Source organism: Canis lupus, chromosome 1 (assembly GCF_003254725.2).
Source record: "Canis lupus dingo isolate Sandy chromosome 1, ASM325472v2, whole genome shotgun sequence".
Taxonomy (NCBI): domain Eukaryota; kingdom Metazoa; phylum Chordata; class Mammalia; order Carnivora; family Canidae; genus Canis; species Canis lupus.
Window position 1 is genome coordinate 48,346,286 of NC_064243.1, and position 22,208 is coordinate 48,368,493.

A 22,208-nucleotide genomic window follows, 5' to 3' on the forward strand; every position below is an offset into this window, starting at 1 on the left:
TCTGTCTCTCATGAATAAATAAAAAAATCTTAAAAAAAAAAAAACCCAGAGGGTTTTGAATAGGACCTTGACATAAATATAATTTTTTAAAGAAGCATTTATATTCTAGTTGCTGGGTTGAGAATAGACTGAAGCAGGGGCAAGGGCAGAAGCAGACCGAATTGAACAGTTAGCCTGGCTAAGAAAGTGGTTTGGATTGGGGACCAGGCAGTGGAGGGTTGAGATGCAGTCAGAGAGATCCCCAAACCTATTTTGAAGGTAGAAACAGATGAATTAGAAATGGGACACTTGAGAAAGAAAGGAGCTAAAGATCACTCTAAAGTTCTTGAGTACATGTTGAATACTGTGTAGAAAAAATTGCAGAGAGGCTCTGGCTGATGTTCTGTCTTCCTGGAGGATTTAATTTTATCCTGGCTGGCAATTAGAGTGGGAGCAGAGGAACTAATCAAGGATTCAAGTTTTGGGAGGGCTGATTGCTTTCTGGTTTGTTCTGATCCCAGAACATAGGCCTTTAGGAACCTGGGGTGTTCAGCAGGTTCTCATCTTTAGGGGACCTTGAGCTCCCATTTTTGTATTCCCAAGCCTGTGAGGTTAATGAAAGCGCTGCCTACCTTCTTAGCCACTTTGCAATGTGTCGGTTTCTTGATTTCTAGTGTCCTTGGAGCTTAAAATTCAACAAATGCCTTAAGGATAAAGGCCAAACGAAGTTGTCCGGCTTACTTCCCTGTGATCCCCCTTTGTCTGAGATCTTGTCCCTTCGACTTCTGTCTTCTGTTCTCAACTATAATTTTTATTTCCCCAGATCCAAAAGACTCCTGACAACTCTAGACCATTGCTTTCTGCTTGCCCCGAAATGCCCTGTTCTGAAACTCAACAAATACCCCAGGAGAAAAGCAATGGAGGAGTTCTGTATTCCCATGTATTTTCTTTCTCACTGGGATCCCAGTCCCTCATGTCCTGACTGCCTTGGTATTCTCCAGTGCCTTCAAACAGTCTATGTGGTTTTTATTTTAGTTTTCGCTTCAGTTTTTACAGTTATTCCTGTAAGAGGGTTGTCTGATTCAAGCTACCACTCAGTCCTGGCTAGAAGCTATGCCAAGAATGGAGTTTCCATTTACTTCTATAGGGAACACTGGAGAGTAGCAGGTTTTGGAGAGAGCATTAGAAGTTCATAGGTACATTGAGCTTGAAAGGCATGTTAGTCATCCTAGTGAAGATGTTGAGGAGACAGTTTGACATGGGAATCTGGGGCTTTGGGGGATGGGTCCAGAGAAGAGATACGAGTTTTTGGGCTAATGATGTAAAGAGGCAATTTAAAGCCATGAGATTTGATGAGATTGCTAAGGAGTGTAGAGAGAAGACATGAGCCCTTGAGCATGGAGGCTGGAAAGATGAAAAATAACCAACAAAGTGGTTATTTTTTGATGATGAAGATGGCCAGAGAAACAGAAGAAATTGCAGACAGTCTGGTCACTGGAAATCGAGTGATGAAAGTGTTTCATCATATTTTTTGAAGATGAAGAGTGGCCAGAGAAACAGAAGAAATTGCAGACAGTCTGGTCACTGGAAATCGAGTGATGAAAGTGTTTCAAGGAGAAGGGAGTAAGGATGGCTAATGCAATTCATGGGTCAAGCAAGCTGTGAACATTGAATCTAGCAACGTAGAGATCGTTGGTGATGGAGCAAAGGGTGCTTGCAGTGGAGTGGAGAGGACAAAGTTCAGTTATAGATTTAGAAGAGAATGGGAAGAAAGAACTTTGTGACTCAGGGAGGTTTGGTGCAAAGGAATAGAAAGAAACAGGATGGCAGCCAGAGGGAAATGGGGCCAAGAGAAAGTTATATTTTTTAAGGAGAGATTTCATTGTAAATGGGTATGCTCATAGGAATGAGTAGAGAGAGAGAGCAGAATGGACATTATATTGGGGAGAGCCAGGATTGATGGTATAATGTAAGCAAGAAGGCATGGGTCCTCATGCACAATTGCTTGTCTGGAAGCGTGCATGGTGATAGAAAAGGTAGACGATGCCAGTCCAGGTGGGTAGATAATAATTTTCAAATTTCTTAGTAATTAATGGGTGTTTCTGATACAGCAGACATTATATGCCAAGCACTTTATACACATGATTTCCCTTAGTTTTTACAATGACACTGTGAGGTAGGTTCTTATAAGGGAACTGCAGCTTTAAAGAAGTTAAAGTCACTTACCAAGGTTGTACAGCAAGTGAGTGACAACACTGAGATATAAAGCCATATCTGCCTGAGTCTAGAACCGATGCACTGAAGTATCAGCTTATGCTCTTTATCTTCCCATCCCTAAACGTCTCTTGCTATGTTTCTCCCTCTCTCTCTCTCTCTCTCTCTCATTCTCATTCTCTGTATCCCCAGTAATCACCAAGTTACACCCATTTTATCTCCTAAATTTGTTTTGATTTCTGAGACCTCTTTTTTGGATCCCTACCTACTATTCTTACCCGCCTCTAACCAGATCCAGACAGCCTGAGTGTCTTTTCTGCGCAACCACAGAATGGTCTAAATGCATTGCTGCTCTGATCATGCTAGGTCCCTCCTCAGACGTTTCTGTAACCTCTTTGCTCTGTAGTTCAAGCTCCTTGCGTGTGCTATATGTAAGCCCTTTACTACCTGGTGCTGCCTATTTTTCCGATCTCATTGTGCTAATTTCTCCTTGTCCTCTCCCTGCCCCCCAAGAGTAGCTGAACCTTAGCAGTCCCACTGTGCAGATTACTGTGCTTTCTGCCTCTGATTTATTTCCTTTTATTCCTTCTAGCCAATTTTCTGCTCATTCTTTAAGCCACAGCCCCTGTTTTCTCCAGAAGCACATTTCTGATGCCTTCAACTGGGGCTCAATAGTCCTTGATCATATTTCCATCTTTTATTTACCACATGGCATTTATAATAACTTGCTGATGTGTTTGCCTCCACAACTAGGCCAGGAGTTTCTTGAGCATAAGAATTGGATCCTATTCATGTTTTTGGCCCTCCGACATGGCTTAGTGTTTGTCTTTCATAGTTTATTGAATGAATGATTGAATGACACAGGTATACAGTTTATCCAAGAAAAGAAGGAGGAGCTTCTTTTCGAGTATGAAAATGACTGAATGGCTCTAGTTTCTGAAATATTTCTTTTTTTTTTAAAGATTTTATTATTTTTTAAGTAATCTGTGAGGCTTGAACTCACAACCCTGAGATCAAGAGTCGCACACTCTTCTGACTGAGCCAGCCAGGTGCCCATGAAATATTTCTAAGCATGGTAAGAGAAAGTAAGAAAGAACCTATGACAGTTATTATCCAATAAACATCAAGCACCTTCCTTGTTCCAGGCACTTAGTAAGAACTAGGAATAGATGGGACTCTCATTTTAGTGAAGGGAGACAGATGATAGGCAAATGAATTGAAAAAAGCAAGAAAACAATTTCATGGAATCATAAAAACTGATGAACATACAACAGGGTGTTAGGATAGGAAGTGCTGCCTTAGCCACTGCTTTAGAAAAGGCTGCGAAGGGAGTATTTAACATGAGACCTGTATGCCCTAGGAAGGAGCCAGTCACATCAAATTGTTGGGGAGCAGCACAGGCAGAGGAGAGTAGCTGGTGCACTGTCCTGAAGGCAGCAGCAAAGTTGTCATGTTTAAGTAACAGAAGTGTTAACTTCTGTTGGTCAGAAAATGGAGAGCAAGGGGGAGAATGGTTGGAAGTTTTTAGAGGTGGCTAGGAGTCCAGTCAGGTGAGGCCTTGTAGAATGGGGATGATGGGATTATTGGGAGCCATTCAAGGGTTCTAAGGTGGGAAGATGATCCTCTCTGAGTTCTCTTACAAAGATCACCGATTATCACATGAAGAACAGATTGTAGGAGGTGGAGAGTAAAACTAGTTTAGGAAGGTGGTGTGGCTAAGAGAGGGGATATGGCTTGAGTTAGGGTGAACATAGGGGAAATGGAGAGGAGTGCCTTGGGGACATTTTGGAGAAGGAATCCAGATAACTTACTGATTGATTAGATAGAGGGGAGGAGTAGAGGAAGAAAAGATGACCTCTAAGGTTTTGACTAGAGCAAATAAACATGAAAATCCTATTGTTTACTGAGATTGAAGAAGCAGGAAGTCAAGAGGCCCAAGATTTTGAGATGCTATTAGATATCAAATGGAGGTGTAAAGTTGGAAGGTTGGAGATGTTTCTGGAGTTCAGTGGAAAGGTTGGGGCCAGGGATATAAGTTTGGTACTCATGAGCACTGGAAGGGCTTGGAGGGCTTTAGAGGTAGGAGGGAAGCAGTGTAGCATCGCTGAAACCCAGGGTTTCAGGAGCAGTGGGCTCAACCTGGTCTATTTGTACAAGGGCTTAAGTAAGATCAAAACGGAGAAGTAACCATTGATTCTACTCACATGGATGGTGTCTGTGAACTTGACCATAACAGCGGTTTTGGGGAAGTGGGGCCTAAAGCCCAAGTAGAGTAATTCAAAGAGAGATCTAGTTATGAGGAGAATCTGTAACCTTAGATTCTTTCCATAATTTTTGCTGTTGGCTTAACGACTTAATAAGGCCTTTGGACAAGTCTGTCAGGTGAAAATGGGTGATAGTAGCACAGGAATGAATTGATATGTTTTTGCCACAAGGTGTCACTAATTCTTTATTAGTTTTGAGTAAGTAAACTAGTAGCTGCACAAATGTACCTTGCAATAAAGAGATGCTGTTTTACAAAATCATGTTTATAAAATAGACCAGTTAGAAAGTAGATATTTACATCGTGGAGAGGTTTCCTTCCTAGAGCCAGTCTCTGTAGCATATTTGCTGTGTGTGCGTGTTTAGGTGTGGGGGTGAGGAGCAGCAGGCTAGGATTCAGCAGACCAGGGGAGTGGGTGTAGAGCCCTGGGTGTAGTGTCGGAAGACTTGAGCTCATTTCCAGTTTTGCACCTGCTGTATGGCCTCAGGCAAAATTTAAATGATTCTTTGTCTTAATGAAAGACAACATTTTTTGTGTGTGTGTGGTTGCTGTTTAAAATAGTATCTCTATCTCTATGGTAGATGCTGCCTTACCCATTTCACCCAATGATTTTTACATATCAGAAGAGAATGTGTATAGCAGTGTTTAGATGCTTTTGAAGAGCTGTGTAAATATAAGATTAAAAATTACAAAAATTGTTTATGCCCAACTTTATAGCAATATAGATGTTACATAAAGCAGTTGTATTAGTGAAGACTCTTGGTTGCATATGGTAGAAAGCCAGTTGGGACTTGCCTGCCAAGAAGGGAGTGTTTTAAGTGGCTTCAGGAATGGTGGTGCTATGGGGGAGGAGGGCTTTGAATGTGTGCACCCCTACTCTTCTCTTTGCTTCTATCTGATGTCTTTCTTCTCTTTGGCCCCAACTAGCTTCCTCTGCCTAATAAAGAACATTTTGATGCTATGAAGGTTGTAGGATATGCACATGACAACATCCTGTAGGTTGAGAAGGTAAGAAGGCAGAGCTGGAGAAGTAGATGCCATAGAATTACCTTGATTTTGGTGAAGGGAATATGAATTTCAAATTTATGAAAGCCAATATCAGTTAATACTAACCTTCAAAGTTAAAAAAATAAAATCCAAATGTTCTGAAGCAGTCTGATACCCTAGGGTCTGCATGTCTTTCATTTTTAAAATTAGTTCTGAAGCAGTCTGATACCCTAGGGTCTGCATGTCTTTCATTTTTAAAATTAGACCCTATGACATTATTATCTTTTTTTTTTTGATAAATTGACACTATAAAGAGTTAACGTAAAGGGATAGATGCACCTAATTTAAAGAAATGAAAGATTAAAAAAAAATTACCAAAAATTAAAATACAGTTATAATTTTTCTTTTTTTTTTTTTAATTCTATTTATTTATTCGTGAGAGACCAGAGAGAGAGGCAGAGACACAGGCAGAGGGAGAAGCAGGCTCCACACAGGCAGCCTGACGTGGGACTCGATCCCAGGTCTCTGGGATCACGCCCTGGGCCAAAGGCAGGCGCTAAACTGCTGAGCCACCCAGGGATCCCCCAGTTATAATTTTTCAAAAGAAATCTTCACTTATAAAATTTCATGATGTAATTTTTCTAAAAGGAAATGTCCCTTGAAATATATGTTAACCTAAAAACCTCTTTTTACATAAATTTTCAGGAACATACATACCAATGTTAAGAGGCATACTTGCTAGATATGATATATATATTAACTTCTTCTCAATCCAAGCAAATATGCTAGTTGCTTTTAACAAAAAAAATGTAACTAGAACCATTAGTATATGTTTTTGCTACATCATATGCATTAATGAATCACAAGTCACTTAGTTATCTGTGAGATTTTACTGGAAAATAAATTCTCATGACCTGAATTCCCTCAGCAGGAAGCAGAAGCAAGTTTTCATACAAGTTCGTATATTGAACGATTGGAATCTCTCAGCCCTGAGATTCTGTTGAAATCCAGGAGATGGAGACACTAGAAGGTAAGTCCCACACCTGCCAAAAGGAAGACATCTCGAAAGTGGAGACCATTCTCTTTCCTGGGAGGCTAGTGTCTCCCTCCTCACCATACAGTTTACCTAATGTCTGAAAATACTGAAAATACATTACCTAATGTCTGATAACATTGGTGGAATTGTGCTTTATTGTACATGTGCCTCAGCTGTCTGTGCATATTCTTATGTATTTAGGTCCCTTCAGTAAGAATCTCTAATGTAATAATATATGGATACAACGAAGGCTTCTAACGTATGTTCAAGGATAAACTTCTTGAAATTAGTAGTTCCTAAGATTTGTTTAAAAAGACAGAGTCAGGGACTCCTAGTTTAAAACGGCATTAACTGAAGGGGGAACGTCTTCCAACTTTGAACTACAACACCCAAGGCAGCAGGGATAGGGTATGTCCCATTTCTGTCTGGCAGTGGATGTGGATGAGGAGGGTGGGGGATGAGAGTTGTGTATAGCGGCTGGGTTGTAGCTTGAGAGGGAGATCAGATGCACTCTGGTAGGTAGAGGGAGGCCAAGGGCAATGATGATGCTGTGTCTGCTGACAAACACCAAGTGTGGATTTATTTCCCTTCTTGGAAGGTGAGGGCAGGGAGGAAGCAGAAGAGGAAGAAGAGAAATGTGAAGTTTGCCAAGTGCAAGGACAGGGAAGTGTTCTGGGGGAAAGAGTATGATACGTGAAGCCCTCGAGGTGAGAGAATGCCTAGAATTTTGGGGAATTGCAAACCCAGCATGTCTGAATCAGAGCACTAGGCAGAGTCTCAAAAAATATGGGATTAAAGGAAGATTAAAGACGCAGTAACAGTTCAAATCTAAATACTAGAGGATGTTGTCAAATGTGGAATCAGTGATTTAAAGAACCATACTGAGGAAGGTTCTCAGAATCTAGAGGAAAAGACTAAAAAAATTGACCCAGCATGGGAGGTGATATTTGGAGAAGGGAAAACAAGTCAACCTATGATTCCTGTTGCTACAGAAAACAGAAGCAACAACTAAAAACTTAATTTAACACGTGTTTTCTAAATACATAGACAGAGAGGATTCAGTATATTCCAACAAAAACAAATGGCAACATTTTTATATTACAAGGATATAAGAAATAGATCTTATGAGCACTTAGGCAAAAAGAAGCAAGTTAGCTATGCAAAAATCAAAATCCCATTTGCCTTAGGGTTTTCTGCAGTACTCCTGATCAGAAGACAATGGAAAGCCATCTAATAGTCTTCAGGGGAAAGTGCTGGGAACACCTCATTTCTAGCTAAGTCTTTTGTCTTTCAAGGCAATAGCATTTGCTTTCAGATTTTCAAGGCACCATGGATCATCCTGTCCCTTCCTTAAAAAATGCTTGAACACTTCTGCTATCCAAAAGAGCAGTCAAGCTCAGTAATGAACAACTCAGTAGTGAGGAAATTATGATCCACAGGATTTATAAGACCAGTCTTACTCACTTTGGACCAAAACACAGATATTCGATTGGTATGCACGTGGTTTGATTGGTCATGCATCTAGAGGATGAAGCTGATCTTCGGAGCCTCCCTGTACTGTTCCCCCTGAGGCTCCCCCAATTTCCAGGAAGTGTCTTTCTTGCACCTCATGGTTTACCCCATTTTTCAGGAGAATTATCATTTGATGACCACTTAAACTGATGTGGTTCTGGTGTGTGTTAATGTTGGCATACCTGTTTATCTTGTTGAGATACTAACACTCTCCCTTTCTTAAAACGAGGGCTGAGTAATGTGGCACATTTTTGTTTCCAAGAGCCTCACATGTTTTCTGCATCTGTAAGACTCTGATGTTTATCTGACTTGTACTTTTAATTGGTACAAGTACTGGTAAACCCCACGTTAGCATCTGTTGAATTAGTAGGCTTCACTTGGTCTCTTCCTCCACCTGAGACTTGAGGATGTCCCTTTGTTCCTTATGGATGGAGTCGTTTTATTTATTATATACAATGCTAATGTTTAGAAATGTAGTTTAGGTGTTTTTCTATTTCTTAAAGAAAATCTAAGAATCAGATAAATAATTTATCATTTCCTTTTGATCTATGAAGTCAATGACTCACTCTAGGGAGATATATTTTTAAAGGCACATTAAAAAAAAAAAAAAAAAAACCTAAGAACCATAACATTTCTAGGTACTATTTTTGTGTAACTAGCTTCCCCCAGAAATGGATGGCTTAAGCAACCGTTTTCTTGTGCTCCCAGGTTCTGTTGGTTGGGAATTGGGACAGGATGAGTAGGGGTAGTTTGTTTTTACTCAGTGAGGTCTGGGACCTCAGGTGGTAAGACTCCCAGCTGTGGATTACTTGACAGTTGGGGCTGGAAACATCTAGAAACTCTTTCACTCCCTGTCTAGTACCTGGGCTCCGATGATTTGAATATGAACTGGCATCACTGAGTAGAGCTGTCATCGCCTTGCCCAGACTCTTAGGAAAGGGGACACGGATCCCACTTGCCATGGTAAAATAATCTGTGGCCATACTTTAAAAAATTATCCAATGATAAATTGCCAACACAGGTTTTCCTTCTCTTTTAGGTTTTGGGATGATGTGATGGGTTGAATTGTGTCCCCTTAAAATTTGCACATCAAATCTCTAGCCCTCGGCTGATATGACATTTTTTTTGGAAACAAGATATTTGCAGATATAATGAGTTAAATCAGAATGAGGTCATATTGAAGTAGGGTGGGACCCTAATAAAATATGCCTGGTGCTCTTTGATGCTTCTAAAGCCATGGGATGCCACAGATTGCCAGTGACCCACCAGAAGCTTAAAGAGAGGTATGGAACTGATTCTCTCTGACAGCCCTCAGAGGGAAGCAGCCTCACTAACAGTTTGTTGCTGGACTTCTAGCATTCACAAGGATGAGACCATTACATTTCTGTTGCTTAAGCCACCCATTTTGCTGGATTTTGGGATAGCAGCCCCAGAAAACTAATACAGATGGTTTTTAGTGTCTTCAAGATTTTTCATATTTTTGACAAGGAACTTGTGTTTCTTTAAAAATGAGGAAAAATGGGTTTATTTAATGTAATAATTTCAATTTCTGTTTTCCATAAAATGTAGAAATGCCAAAATCTTACTAAGGTTGTATCTAGGTAATAGGACTCTAAGTCACTTTTTTTTTTTTATTCCTTCTTCATATCTATACTTAAAATGTTTTCTGTTCTGGGGAAAAAAAGACTGTAGGAAGCAGCTATTGAATGTAGTAAGGGCTTCTGGGAGTTTGCTCTGGGTTCTGCTCTGCTCCCTGGTGACTTCGAGCCTGTTTCCTGTCTGCACGTGGGGGTAGCACTCCTCAGTGTTGCTGTAAGAAATAAATGAACAAGTATATGCAATTATGGAGGGGCTGGTGGAAGATGAGTTCTTGAGCTCATGCATGTTTTTTCAGTTGATTACTAGTGGCAGATGGAGGGCCTGAAAAGCCAGGGAACCCAGAGAGGTGGCTTTTACTGTGTGTAAAGGCAGCTTGAGCCACATAGGGCCTATCACTTCCCGAGGTCCCTCCTAAGGCTTTGGAAAGGGTCAGGATAAAAAATGGTCATGTGATGGTGTAGTTTATAAAATTTGCAAAACATATTTTAACTACAATCAGTTGAGACTCCTCTTTCCACTCTGACCCACCTCCTTTGGAGAGGCCATGGGGATTTTGGGATTGGGCCCAGGGAAAGTTGACTTATGGATACTTTTAATTTGAGATTTACTTATGTGGTTTGCAGTCACTTCCCTGAAGAGGTAAGCTATGGGTAGTTGTCCTTGGGTAGGAACGGCTTCCAGAGATATTCTTGCTGGCTACAGTGCCTACTCACTCAGCTTTTAACACATACAAGAACACATAACGAGAATGCTTTTTACAGAACCTAGTACAGAAAGCATGTGGGTGGTGAAAGAGAAACAAGATCTAAAATCTATGGAGCCAGTAGGTAGTCTGTGAGAAAATTTCCCAGATTTTACTGTTCCTGTATGAAACTTGATAAAGGTTTCTCCAAATCTGACAGTCTTAAAAATTTATATTAAAAAACAAATAAATAATAAATAATAAATAAATAAATAAATAAAATAAAAAAATAAAAAAATTTATATTAACATGACTTGAGAAGCTAACATTTATTCTTGAGCTATTAATGTTGAAAAGAATCCCAAATTTTAATCAAGCTAAAAAAAAAAAAAACTCTCCAGGATTAACTTTTATTCTCTCTACAAAAATAATACAAAATATTTACAGGAAGAAGTGATTAAAAAGGGTATGCAGCCAAAAAAAAAAAAAAAAAAAGGGTATGCAGCTAAAAAATTGTAGAAAAAGAAGCACTACTGAAATGTATCAGGGGGTGGTTAATAAAAATATCACATAATTTTGGGGGGGTAGGTTTTGCCTGTTGTTAGATAAACCACAGCTTTGTTTATAATTTATAATTTATTCAATGTCACTTTTTCTCATGGGGAGGGCCCTCCAAAATTGTGTGAGTGGCAGGACCCTTGAAACCTGGGTCTGACTTGAAAGAGCCCATTTCCAGATCAGTTCTTGTTCTTCTGTGGAGATGTTATTTGAACCTGATGCTAACATTCAGGATTACTGCTTCTCTGTATTTTCCATTTGCCACAGAAGAACCCAGACTCAAAGTGTTTACCAGTCATTTCCTTTTTTTTTTTTTTTTTAAATCATTTCCTTTTGATCTAAAAGGTTTCAGTGGTTCTCTCTAGTAAGAGTTTTCAGGATGCATGCTGTTTACCTCATCAGAGCAAAACCCTGACTCAGAGTGTGAGAAATGGCTCTCTGCTTCCTAGGAAGTTTTCAATATAGAAATATGCTGTGCTTTTGAATGAAAAGTAAAATGAAAAGGCAACGGATGGAAATTTCTTGTAAGGAGATATAAAAAACCCCCCAACTCTTCCTGTTCTCAAAAAACCTTTGTTTTTGTCAAAGGGTCTGAGACCTGAATGACACTTTTTGAAGCACCTTTGGCAGATTGTGAAAGGCCCATGAGTCTATGATCCTTCCTTGGGGAAGCCCCTCCACTGCCTTCCTTCTGCACCCACTATGCTTGGGTGTCTTACAGCCAAAGACAGAGTAAAAATGGTCTTGAGTAACACAATAACCTTTGCATACATGTGGTTTTAACTCAAAGCCAGGAGCTTCTTTGCTTTTATCTCTTGTCAAAGATAAGCTTTACCCATTTTGATGGGAAATACTCTGTGGCTTTAAAAATGTTTCAAGTCTTTGAAATACAATAGACGTATTATAGGAAGGACATAAAACCAGTAACCAGCCTAGAATATTTGTCCCTTGTCCCCCATGCTGGAATGGAGAAAAAGAATGTGTCTTCAGAATATGGGCAGTTGGAGTTCCTGGGTGGCTCAGTGGTTGAGCATATGCCTTTGGCTCAGGTCGTGGTCCTGGGGTCCTGGGATTGGATCCTGCATCAGGCTCCCCACGGGGAGCCTGCTTCTCCTATTGCCTGTGTCTCTGCCTCTCTCTCTGTGTCATAAATAAATAAATAAATAAATAAATAAATAAATAAATCTTAAAAAAAAAAACACCAGAAAATGGTTAATCTATGTGCAAATGATACCTTTATCTCTTATTACCTATGTGACCTTGGGAAAGTTACTTAATTTTCTCATCCGTAAAAACATGTGTATTAATATTCACCTCACAGAGTTGTTGTGAGAATTAAATGAGGTAATCTCCCTGCCCCCCAAACTCCCCATCTAGTTATAGGACCTGGTACAAAGAAGGAGCGCAGTAAATGTTTGCATTACAGAAAGGTAATGCCTTCAATATCCTCCCAAGGAGTTTGGGATCTAGAATATAGTAGGGAATAAGAATCAAAGTGAAAAGTTGATTCCCAGAGCCTTTGAAGTTGATGAATATGGAAGTGGAGAAAGATGAGTGGTTGTGGTTTGGAGAAATTCTACTTCAGAGGAAGTTTTGTGTAAAGCTGAGACATAAGCAGGTGAATTATGTATAGGGAACCATTGTCATATCTCCCTGGTTGCAATGAAGAGTACATGTTTATGTATCTGTTCTTTCATCAGCTACATTTAACATATGGAACAGTGATGTGAGATGTAACATTTAACATGTATGAGGATGATTTTTATGGCTGAGGAATACAAAGAGAAATGTGATCCATTTCTGCCCTCAAACAAGTTATATTCTACTAGAGGGAGAGAAACATGAAAACATAAGGACATTAAAATGTGGAGTACAGAAGAGGAAGGGTCAGTTTTACATGGGGAAGGAAGAAATGAGATCTGCATGGCAGCAGAGGTAGGGTGGGGTGTGGACTGTGCAGATTGTCCAGGTAGAGGAATTTGGAATGGACAAAGGTGCAGGTGTGGCTTTGCGTGCTTTGCACATGTGTGGGAGCTGCATGCAGGGCAGGGGTAGGTGGTGCAAGGGACACCTGGAGCTGTGGGCTGGGAAGATAGGCAGTCAGATGTTGGGAGGGCCTAGCCTGCCATGCTTCTGGCAAGGCTACATGGGACCCCATCCAGGAGTAATGATGGTGACCATAGAAGGGGACTCCAAGTGCAAACAGACATCTTCTTATAGGGCAGGCAAGAGGGTGGAATTTGAAGGTTTTGGTAAACAGCGAAGTGGAATTTGGAAGATGAGGCTTCCAATCATTGGATGCTGTATATGTTGGATGAGGAAGACACCTGAGGCAAGGGTGTGAAGTAAGAAGACATCTTTTAAGCCTGAGAATTATATATGAGCTGGGACTAGTAGATTGGAATTAAAATTTTGCTCTTCTGTTTTCTAACTCTGTAATCCCTAGGAATGGCTGGAAATGTAGAACAATTACTATCTCTGCTATGGGAATGGGTAGTCAGACACCAGTGTTCACAAATTAGATTTGAAATCCGACTCAACTTGTTGAAAAACTTACATAACCAAGAGGAATCCTACACATGCAAATGAACACCTGTGAAAATTCTTAGGCAAGAACTGCTCGATTTAGCAACTCCAGTTTATAAACGCAGTTTGAGAGGGGACCAATTTTACAGATTGTTTTGCTGCTTGGATCTGCCATGTTTGTTGAATAGACAATTCCTGTGTTTAATGGAGTTATTGAACTTTCTTTATAAATTAAAGATCCTGAACAGAATGAATCTCTGTGTACTCTGAGGCATGTGGATGTTTGTTGTCTTTTCAAACTTTAGATTTAGACATCAAAGTCTTGCTGTATACAGTTTTTTTTAGGAACTAAGTGTATGCAATTTAAGTGTCATACCACCTACAGATTTGCCAGGAACCGAGCCACACTTTTTCTCATTTCCAATCGCGGTGAAAACCTTATCACTTTCTGCTATAGAGTCATGGATAAAAATGATTGAGGTCATGAGTAAAATGACCAGATGGCCTCCCCATCACCCTACAGTGAGCATCTCCCCTCACCTATGTTTCTGGCTCCTTAAGACTTCAGTATATTTTTCTTAACATTTGTTTGGGCCATATTTACATCTTTGGGAACTGGTCAATTTCTACATATGACTAAATGCTTCCTTTTACTTGACAGTACATTTAACATGCCAAAAGAATTTCCCAAGATATGATCACATTTTATCTCTTAATAAGTTTATTGGGTATCAGGGACACCAGTCATGTTATGTTGAGAGCTTCTCACTGGGTAATGCATACGCAGTATTAAAAAAGAAACATACCCAGTGTTACAGTGGAGCAGGCTCCTAACAGACTGTTTCAGAAACTGCAATTATAAACTCTAGACAAACTATAATCAATAGCTACCGGGGGCTCTGGAGAGTCAACAAAAGCAGACAGGGAGGAATTGAAACTTGGGGGAGGAGAGTTTCCTGGTGTTTAGCTTTGGCCAGAGAATGGGTCATGGTTGCAAAGATCGTGTGGGTGACTAAAATTCTGGTAGAAAGCCTGTCATGTTTCTGGCCTGAAGAATCAAAGAGTGGAACACAACCAGGAGAGAGTGAGGGATCACCCAGAGAAGGAGTGACCTAGAATCTGTGTTTGAACTCTGTCCAAGTCTCTAGCTGACCCTCACACTACTCATGCACAAGGCAGCTCAAAGCAGCTTGCAGCTAAGGTGTAGAGTAGTGAACTGAGATTTAATTGCTACGTAGCCATCATAGGTGAGGCAAGCTTTGCAGTTTGAGTCTAACCAAGTCAATTGCCTATTAAAAAATAACAATGATGGGATCAGTATCACAGAAGTCAGTTTTGATGATAATAACATTCACAGTGTCCAGGATATAATCCAAAACTATTCAAAATATGAAGAAGCAGGAAAATGTGACCTGTTTTATTGTTTTGATTTGCATTTCTCTTAAAATTTGCATTTCTCTTTTTTCATTTTTTTAATTTAAATTCAGTTTGCCAGCATATAACATCCAGTACTCATCACATCACATGCCCTCCTTAATGCCTGTCACCCAGTTACTCCATTCCTCCACCCACTTCCCCCCAGTAACCTTCAATTTGTTTCCCAGAGTTCACAGTCTCTCATGGTTTGTCTTCCTCTCTAATTTTTCCCTATTTGGTTTCCTTTCCTTCCCTTAGGGTCCCTTTCACTGTTTCTTGTATTCCACATATGAGTGAAACCATATGATAATAGTCTTTCTCTGATTGACTTATTTCACTTAGCAAAATAATGTGACCTATTTTCAAGAGAGAAGAAAATCAAGAATTTTAAAGCAGCTGTTATAATTCTGTTCAGTGGGGTTAAAAAAAAAAAACGCTCCTAATAAATGAGAAGGTAGGAAATCTCATAAGAGAAACTGAAAGTGTATAAAGTAAAAGTTTTAGAAGTAAAAATATAACATTAAATGAAAAACACATAAAGACGGGGTTTTGGGGTGGCTCAGTCGATTAAGCATCTAACTCTTGATCTCGGATCCCTGGGTGGCGCAGCAGTTTGGCGCCTGCCTTTGGCCCAGGGCGCGATCCTGGAGACCCGGGATCGAATCCCACGTCGGACTCCCGGTGCATGGAGCCTGCTTCTCTCTCTGCCTGTGTCTCTGCCTCTCTCTCTCTGTGACTATCATAAATAAATAAAAATTTAAAAAAAAAAAAAAACAAAACAAACAAAAAAAAAAACTCTTGATCTCAGCTCAGATCTTAAGCTCAGGGGCATGAGTTCAACATGGAGCCAACTTAAAAAACAAATGAAAGAACACACATAAAGACTCAAAAAGGCTGAAAATAAAACGGATGGAAGAAACCTATCCTGCAAAAAAAATATAAGAAGATTGAAGTGGCTATATTAATATCAGACAAAATAGACTTCCAAAGAGAAATAAATAGAAATAAATAGGAACATTACATAATGAAAGAAAACCTCTATTAGGATGATACAACAATCATAAACATGTATGCTTCTAAAACAGACTCTAAATAAAAAAAAACAAAAATTGATGAAAAAATATTGTAATCATAGTGGGAAACTTTAACATCTTTTACAGAGCAATTGATACAATAACTAGACAAAAGTATCAAAGATCTAGATATGTAGATCAATCATCTTTACCTAACTGATTTTTAAAATTAATTATTTTTATTGAGACATTATTTTTTTAGAGCAGTTTAGGGTTTACAGAAAAATTGAGAGACCCAGAGATTTCCACATATCTTCTGCCTCCATACATACACAGCCTCTCCATCATCAATATCCCTAAGCAGAGTGGTACATTTGTTACAATTGATGAACCTACACATCACTAAAAGTCCATAGTTTACATTATGGTTCACTCTTGCTGTTGTACATTCTGTGAATTTGGATAAATGTATAATAATATGTATCCATCGTTAGGTATCAAACAGAGTATTCTCACTGTCTTAGAAATTCTCTGTGTTTTGTGTATTCATTTTCCCCTAGCTCCAACCTTCCACCCTCTGGCAATCACTGATCCTTTCAGTTTCCATAGTTTTGTCTTTTCCAGGTCACATAGTTGGAGTCGTATAGTATGTAGTCTTTTTAGATTGGCTTCTTTCACTTAGCAATGTACATGTGAAGTTCTCTATGTCATTTCAGCTTTTCATAGGTCGTTTCTTTTTAGTACTAATAATATTCCACAGTTTATTCACTCAAGGACATCTTGGTGTTTCCACATTTTAGCTTCAAGATTCTCTCCCTCTGCCCCTCCCCCCTCAAATAAATGAATAAATCTTAAAAAAAAAAAAAGCTCAGGAAGGAAGAACAAAGCAAACTAAACAAATTAGAAGGAAAGAAAGATCAGAACAAAAATCAATTAAATAAAACATGTTAACCAATAGAGGAAATTAACAGAACTGGAAGCTTATTTGTTGAAAAGTTCAACATAACTGATAAACTGAGTTAGGTTGATTAAAAAAAAAGAACACCAGTTACTAATATCATGATTGAAAGAAGGGTTATCACTATAATTCCTAAATATAATAGAAAGACCATAAGAGCAACTTGATTATGAAAAATTTGATTCCAACAAAAAGTAATTTTGATGAATTGAGCAATTTTGAAAAATACAACTTAACCAAATTGACCCAACATGGAACAGAAAACCTGAATAGCTCTATAACCACCAAAAATCTCATAGAGAAAACTTCAGGCCCGATGATGGCACATTTTTTTTTTTTTTTTAAAGAAGATAGAAGACAAGTGAACACTTTACAACTCTCTTTTGTCTTCAAGCTGGGCTGCTGGGTCTTGCTGGGAATGGTGACAGGAGTAATGTGAAGATACACTTCAGTGTATCTTTTCTTTGTAAAGATATTTTTATGCAAGGAGAGTTGTGCTAAGTAATATTTCTGTGAGGGTATGAGTGCTGAAAACTATTCCACCATCTTGTTGATGTCACTCTTAAAGTTGTCTTAACATAGAAAATCAATATTTTGCCATATTAATAGAATAAAGGAGAAAACCATATGATCATTTTAATACATGGAGGAAAAATATGACAAAATTCAACATCCATTCACAAGAACAATTATCACCAAACAAAGAATATAAGGTACTTTTTCAACTTATAAAGAACACCTATGAAAAACCTCCAGTTAACATACATTCATGTTGAAATATTAAATTATTTTCTACCAGAATAAAGAATAAGGCTTTTGTCACGTTTACTCAACATTGAATTGGAGGTCCTAGCCACTGCAATAGAGGAAGAAAAAGAAATGAAATGATAAAGATTGGAAAAGAGGAAGCAAAATTGTCCTCATTTTCAGTGTGAAATAATAGGAAAAAATATATATTGGTTTCTGTCCCCAATTCTTGGCACAGAGCTTCTAAAACCCTTGCAATTTCCTGAGTGGTATTAGAACTAAGAGCATCTTTGGTCTTTGAATCTGGTTCCTGACATAGGGCTTTTAAAACCCTCATAATTTCCTGAGTGATAGGAATGTTTTTTGTTTTAATGAGGTGACTCTGGCTGGGCTCCATGATAAGGACTGACCACAGGAAATAGTCAAGCCATGTTTGGAAACTTAAAATTTTCAGCCATTCCCAACCCCATGCCCATTCACTTGAGAAAGAAGGAGGCCTAAAAATAGAATTAATGATTGATTAAACAAACCTAGATGAGGAATTCTCCATAAAAATTCCCAAAATACGGGATTCAGAGACCTTCCAGGTTGGTGAATATATCTGCATACCAGGATAGTAATCCAGCCCAACTACATGGGCACAAAAGTTCTGTACTTGGCACCTTCCCATACCTCACCTTAAGTACCTCTTTACCAGGCTGTTCATCTATATCCCTTATCACATCCTTCAATAAACTGGTTAACCTAAGTAAGTGTTTCCCTGAGTTCTGTGAGCCACTCCAGCAAATTACTAGAATCCAAAGGGGGAAGAGGTCATGGAAACCATGATCTGTAGCAAGGTAGGCAGAACTGCAGGCAACCTGGGGACCTACTAGGGTTTGCAATTGGCATCTTGAAGTAGGGGGCAGTTTTGTGGGACTGAGCCCTAAACCTGCAGGATCTGATGCTGTCTCCAGGTAGACAGTGTCAGAATCGAGTTAAAATGTAGGAAACCCTGCTGGTATCACAGAATTGCTTGTTGTGGGGAAAACCATCATGTGGTGTTGAAAGCTTTGTGAGGGTGGTAGTGTGAGAGCAAAGGAGACACACAAGAGGAGGACTGGGTTTTTCTTAAACAGCAACTAATATAATTGTTTACACAGAAAACCCTGCAGATCTGTAAAACAATTAGAAGTAATAAGTGAATATGCAAAGTCATAGTATATAAAGCTAAAATTTACAAAATCAATTCTATTATTATGCTCTAACAGGAAAAAAAATTGTGAAATGAAATGGAAAAGCAATTCTGTTTATAATAGGTCCCCAAATCAGATTATTTAGAAATAAATGTAAACAGGTGTACACTGAAAACCACAGGACGTGGCAGAGAGAAATTTTAAAAGATTTAAATGAGTGGAAAGATACCTTATCTTCATGGATTGGAACACTCAATTTTAAGATATCAATTCTTCTGAAATTAATCTATACATTTAATTCAATTTTACGCAGTCTCTCTGCTTCTCGGCGGTTGCTGTTGTTCTGGGCTTTTTGCTTAATTTGCAGTACTCAAATTCATTGCCATGTCTTCTGAAGAAGGGAAGCTTTTCGTGGGAGGGCTGAACTTCATCACCAATGAGCAGGCTCTGGAAGACCACTTCAGCAGCTTTGGTCCTATCTCTGAGGTGGTTGTTGTCAAGGACCGGGAGACTCAGCGATCCCGGGGTTTTGGTTTCATCACCTTCAGCAATCCAGAGTATGCCTCAGATACCATGAGAGCCATGAATGGAGAGTCTCTGGATGGTCGCCAGATCTGTGTGGATCACGTGGGCAAGTCAGCCAGGGGAACTAGAGGAGGTGCCTTTGGGGCCCATGGGCGTGGTCGCAGCTACTCTATAGGTGGAGGGGACCAGGGCTATGGGAGTGGTAGATATGACAGTTGATCTGGAGGATATGGATATGGATATGGAAGGTCCAGAGACTATGGTGGCAGAAGCCAGGGTGGTTATGACCGCTACTCAGGAGGAAATTACAGAGACAATTATGACAACTGAAATGAGGCATGTGCACCTAAAGTAGGTACACAAGGAATAAAACTTTGATCCAGGATCATCCTTCCAAATAGCTGTATTTATAAAGATTTTTGGAGCTGCACTGACACATCTGTTCTAGTACATCAAGTTCTATTTTTTAACTGAGCTCCCAAGGTAGCTTGTTACAGAGACCTTTTAGAAAGCTCCATGTGATTTCTAAAATTTTCTCCCATTTAAATACTAATCCTGGGACATTGCAAATGTGGGTATTTTTCCTCTTACCAGTTTTTTAGTTTGGGCTCTCAGGATTACAGATTGTGACCAAAAAATGTTGGCTTAGACTGCTTTAAAAACAAGTAATGTGTGTTTAGGGACATTTAAAAGTCTATCTACAATGTTTATCACGATTAGGAAGCAATTTCCAAATGCAAATACAAGAAACCATTGACACGATTAGAGGTTTAGAGGTGGTTTTTCTTTTTTTAATTCAAGGTTACCACCCTGAGTATAGAGAAGTTTCTTAAAAATATTTGTGAATGTATTTTTTAGTACTGGAAGAAAAAATATTCTGTTGTGTCTCATTTAGCATTTTAAGATGTCCTTCACGGAGCTGATTAAAAAGTGGAAACATGAAAAAAAAATTCAATCTCAATAAAAATCCCTAGAAGTTTACATACTGATTTTAAAATTTATGTGGATACAAAGGACTTTGAATTGCCCAAATAATTTTTAAAAAGAAGAACAAAGTTGCAGGACTTACTATGAAGTTCCAATAATCAAGACTATAGTATAAACAAAAGGATAGATATATTAATAAATCAGCAAAACATCAGAGAATACAAAAGTATCTCTATACCTGTATAGTGATTTTTTTTTATAAAGGCACAAGGCAATTCAATGGGGAAAGGAAGTATTTGAAAGTTCCTAAGAGTGTAGATCTTAAAAGTTCTCATAACAAAAAAATTTTGTGATTATATGTGGTGATGGATGTTAATATAATGGTGGAAATCATTTCACAATATATGCAAATAATGACTCATTATGTTATGTACCTGAAACTAATATAATGTTATATGCCAATAAAAAAGTGGTCTTTCCATATGGGAAAAAAATGCATTGACTCTTACCTCATGTCACACATAGTAATTAATGTGTAAACGGTCATTAACCTAAATGTTAAATCTCAAACTACAAAACTTCTCACAGAAAAAAGGAACAAAATTTTGTGACACTGGATACGGAAAAGATTTGTGAAACAGAAGATGAAAAGCACAAAGGAAAGATGAATTAGAATGGACTTCATTAAAATGAAAAGCATTTGCTCCCCAAAAGACATAGGTAAGAAAACAAAACCAAAAGAAAGGCCGTGGATTGGGAGAAAATATTTGCAAAACATGTATCTGTCAAAGGGTTTATATCTAGATTATGTAAAATACTCTTAGAACTCAATTCCTAAAAGAAAGACAACACAAAAAAAAAGAAAAAGAAAAAAGAAAGACAACAGTTTTTTTTTTTTTTTTTTTTTTTAATGGGCATGGGGTACCTGGGTGGTTCAGTCATTTAAGCGTCTGCCTTTAGCTCATGTCATGATCTCAGGGTCCTGGGATCCAGCCCCATGTCATGCTCCCCGCTCAGTGTGGAGCCTGCTTCTCCCTCTCCTTCTGCCTGCTACTCCCCCTGCCTGTGCTCTCTTTCTGTGTCAAATAAGTAAAAATCTTTTTAAAAAATGGGCATAGGATTGGATATTTCACAAATGACCAGTGGATACATGAAAAGATGCTCAACATCACCAGCCAGTGGAAGATGCAAATTAAAACCACAGTGAGATACTACTATAACTACTACTACTACTACCCTACTACCCACTGGGATGAATTAAACCAAAAAAAATCTGACAATACCAAGTAGTATCAACAATGTGTTCCATATTTTGACAGTGGTGATGTTTTCATGAATTTATATATAAGCAAAATTAATCAAAGTGTTCATTTTTAATGGATATAGCTTATTGTAAAGTTGTATTTTAATGAAGTTGACTTAAAAAATATAAGTCTATAAGAATAACAATTTATTATCCCAGTGGACCAAGATACAAAGATGCTTGTGCACTTGCTAAAGTTGCAAGTGTAGCTGGGGTCAGACTTTAGTTCTCAACCCAACTCTTTTCCCTTCCAATTAGTTCATGCTCCTGAACATAGAATACAGGATTGAAGGAAGGAAGAAGCAAGAAGGGAAGCAAGTGTCCTAAGAATGGATCGGCTGTAATCCAGATCCTTAGTCTTGTCTTAATCAGTGATGTCAAAACACTTCCCCTACTGAAGACATGCCTTGTTTTTAACTTAAAATTTTTTCATTTTTAAAAATAGCTTCCTCATTTTTTCTTTCTCTTCCCTAATCATAACGGTCAATTTGAATTGTATAGACATATGGAAACAGAATCCAAGTGACTTACGCTATATACCATGAATAAAGAACTTTGGACACAGCTCTTCCTGCCGGTTTATGAGTGAGTGCTCTTCGGAACCTGTTTCAACTATGTAGATGGGTTAGAAGAAGTACATAAACAATTTAGAGATTGGGGTGCCTGGGTGGCTCAGTGGTTGAGCATCTGCCTTTGGCTCAGGGCATGATCTTGGGGCCCTGGGATTGAGTCCTGCATCAGACTTCCTGTGGGGAGCCTGCTTCTCCCTCTGCCTATGTCCCTGCCTC

The 22,208-nt window shown here is 38.8% G+C and overlaps 2 pseudogenes; both read left to right on the forward strand.

Moving 5' to 3' along the window:
- The first annotated feature begins 5,422 nt into the window (after positions 1 to 5,422).
- LOC125755733 (actin, cytoplasmic 2-like) overlaps positions 5,423 to 22,208 on the forward strand; it is a 138,326-nt pseudogene continuing 121,540 nt past the window's right edge.
- LOC118350806 (RNA-binding protein 3-like) lies at positions 6,372 to 20,699 on the forward strand (annotated as a pseudogene).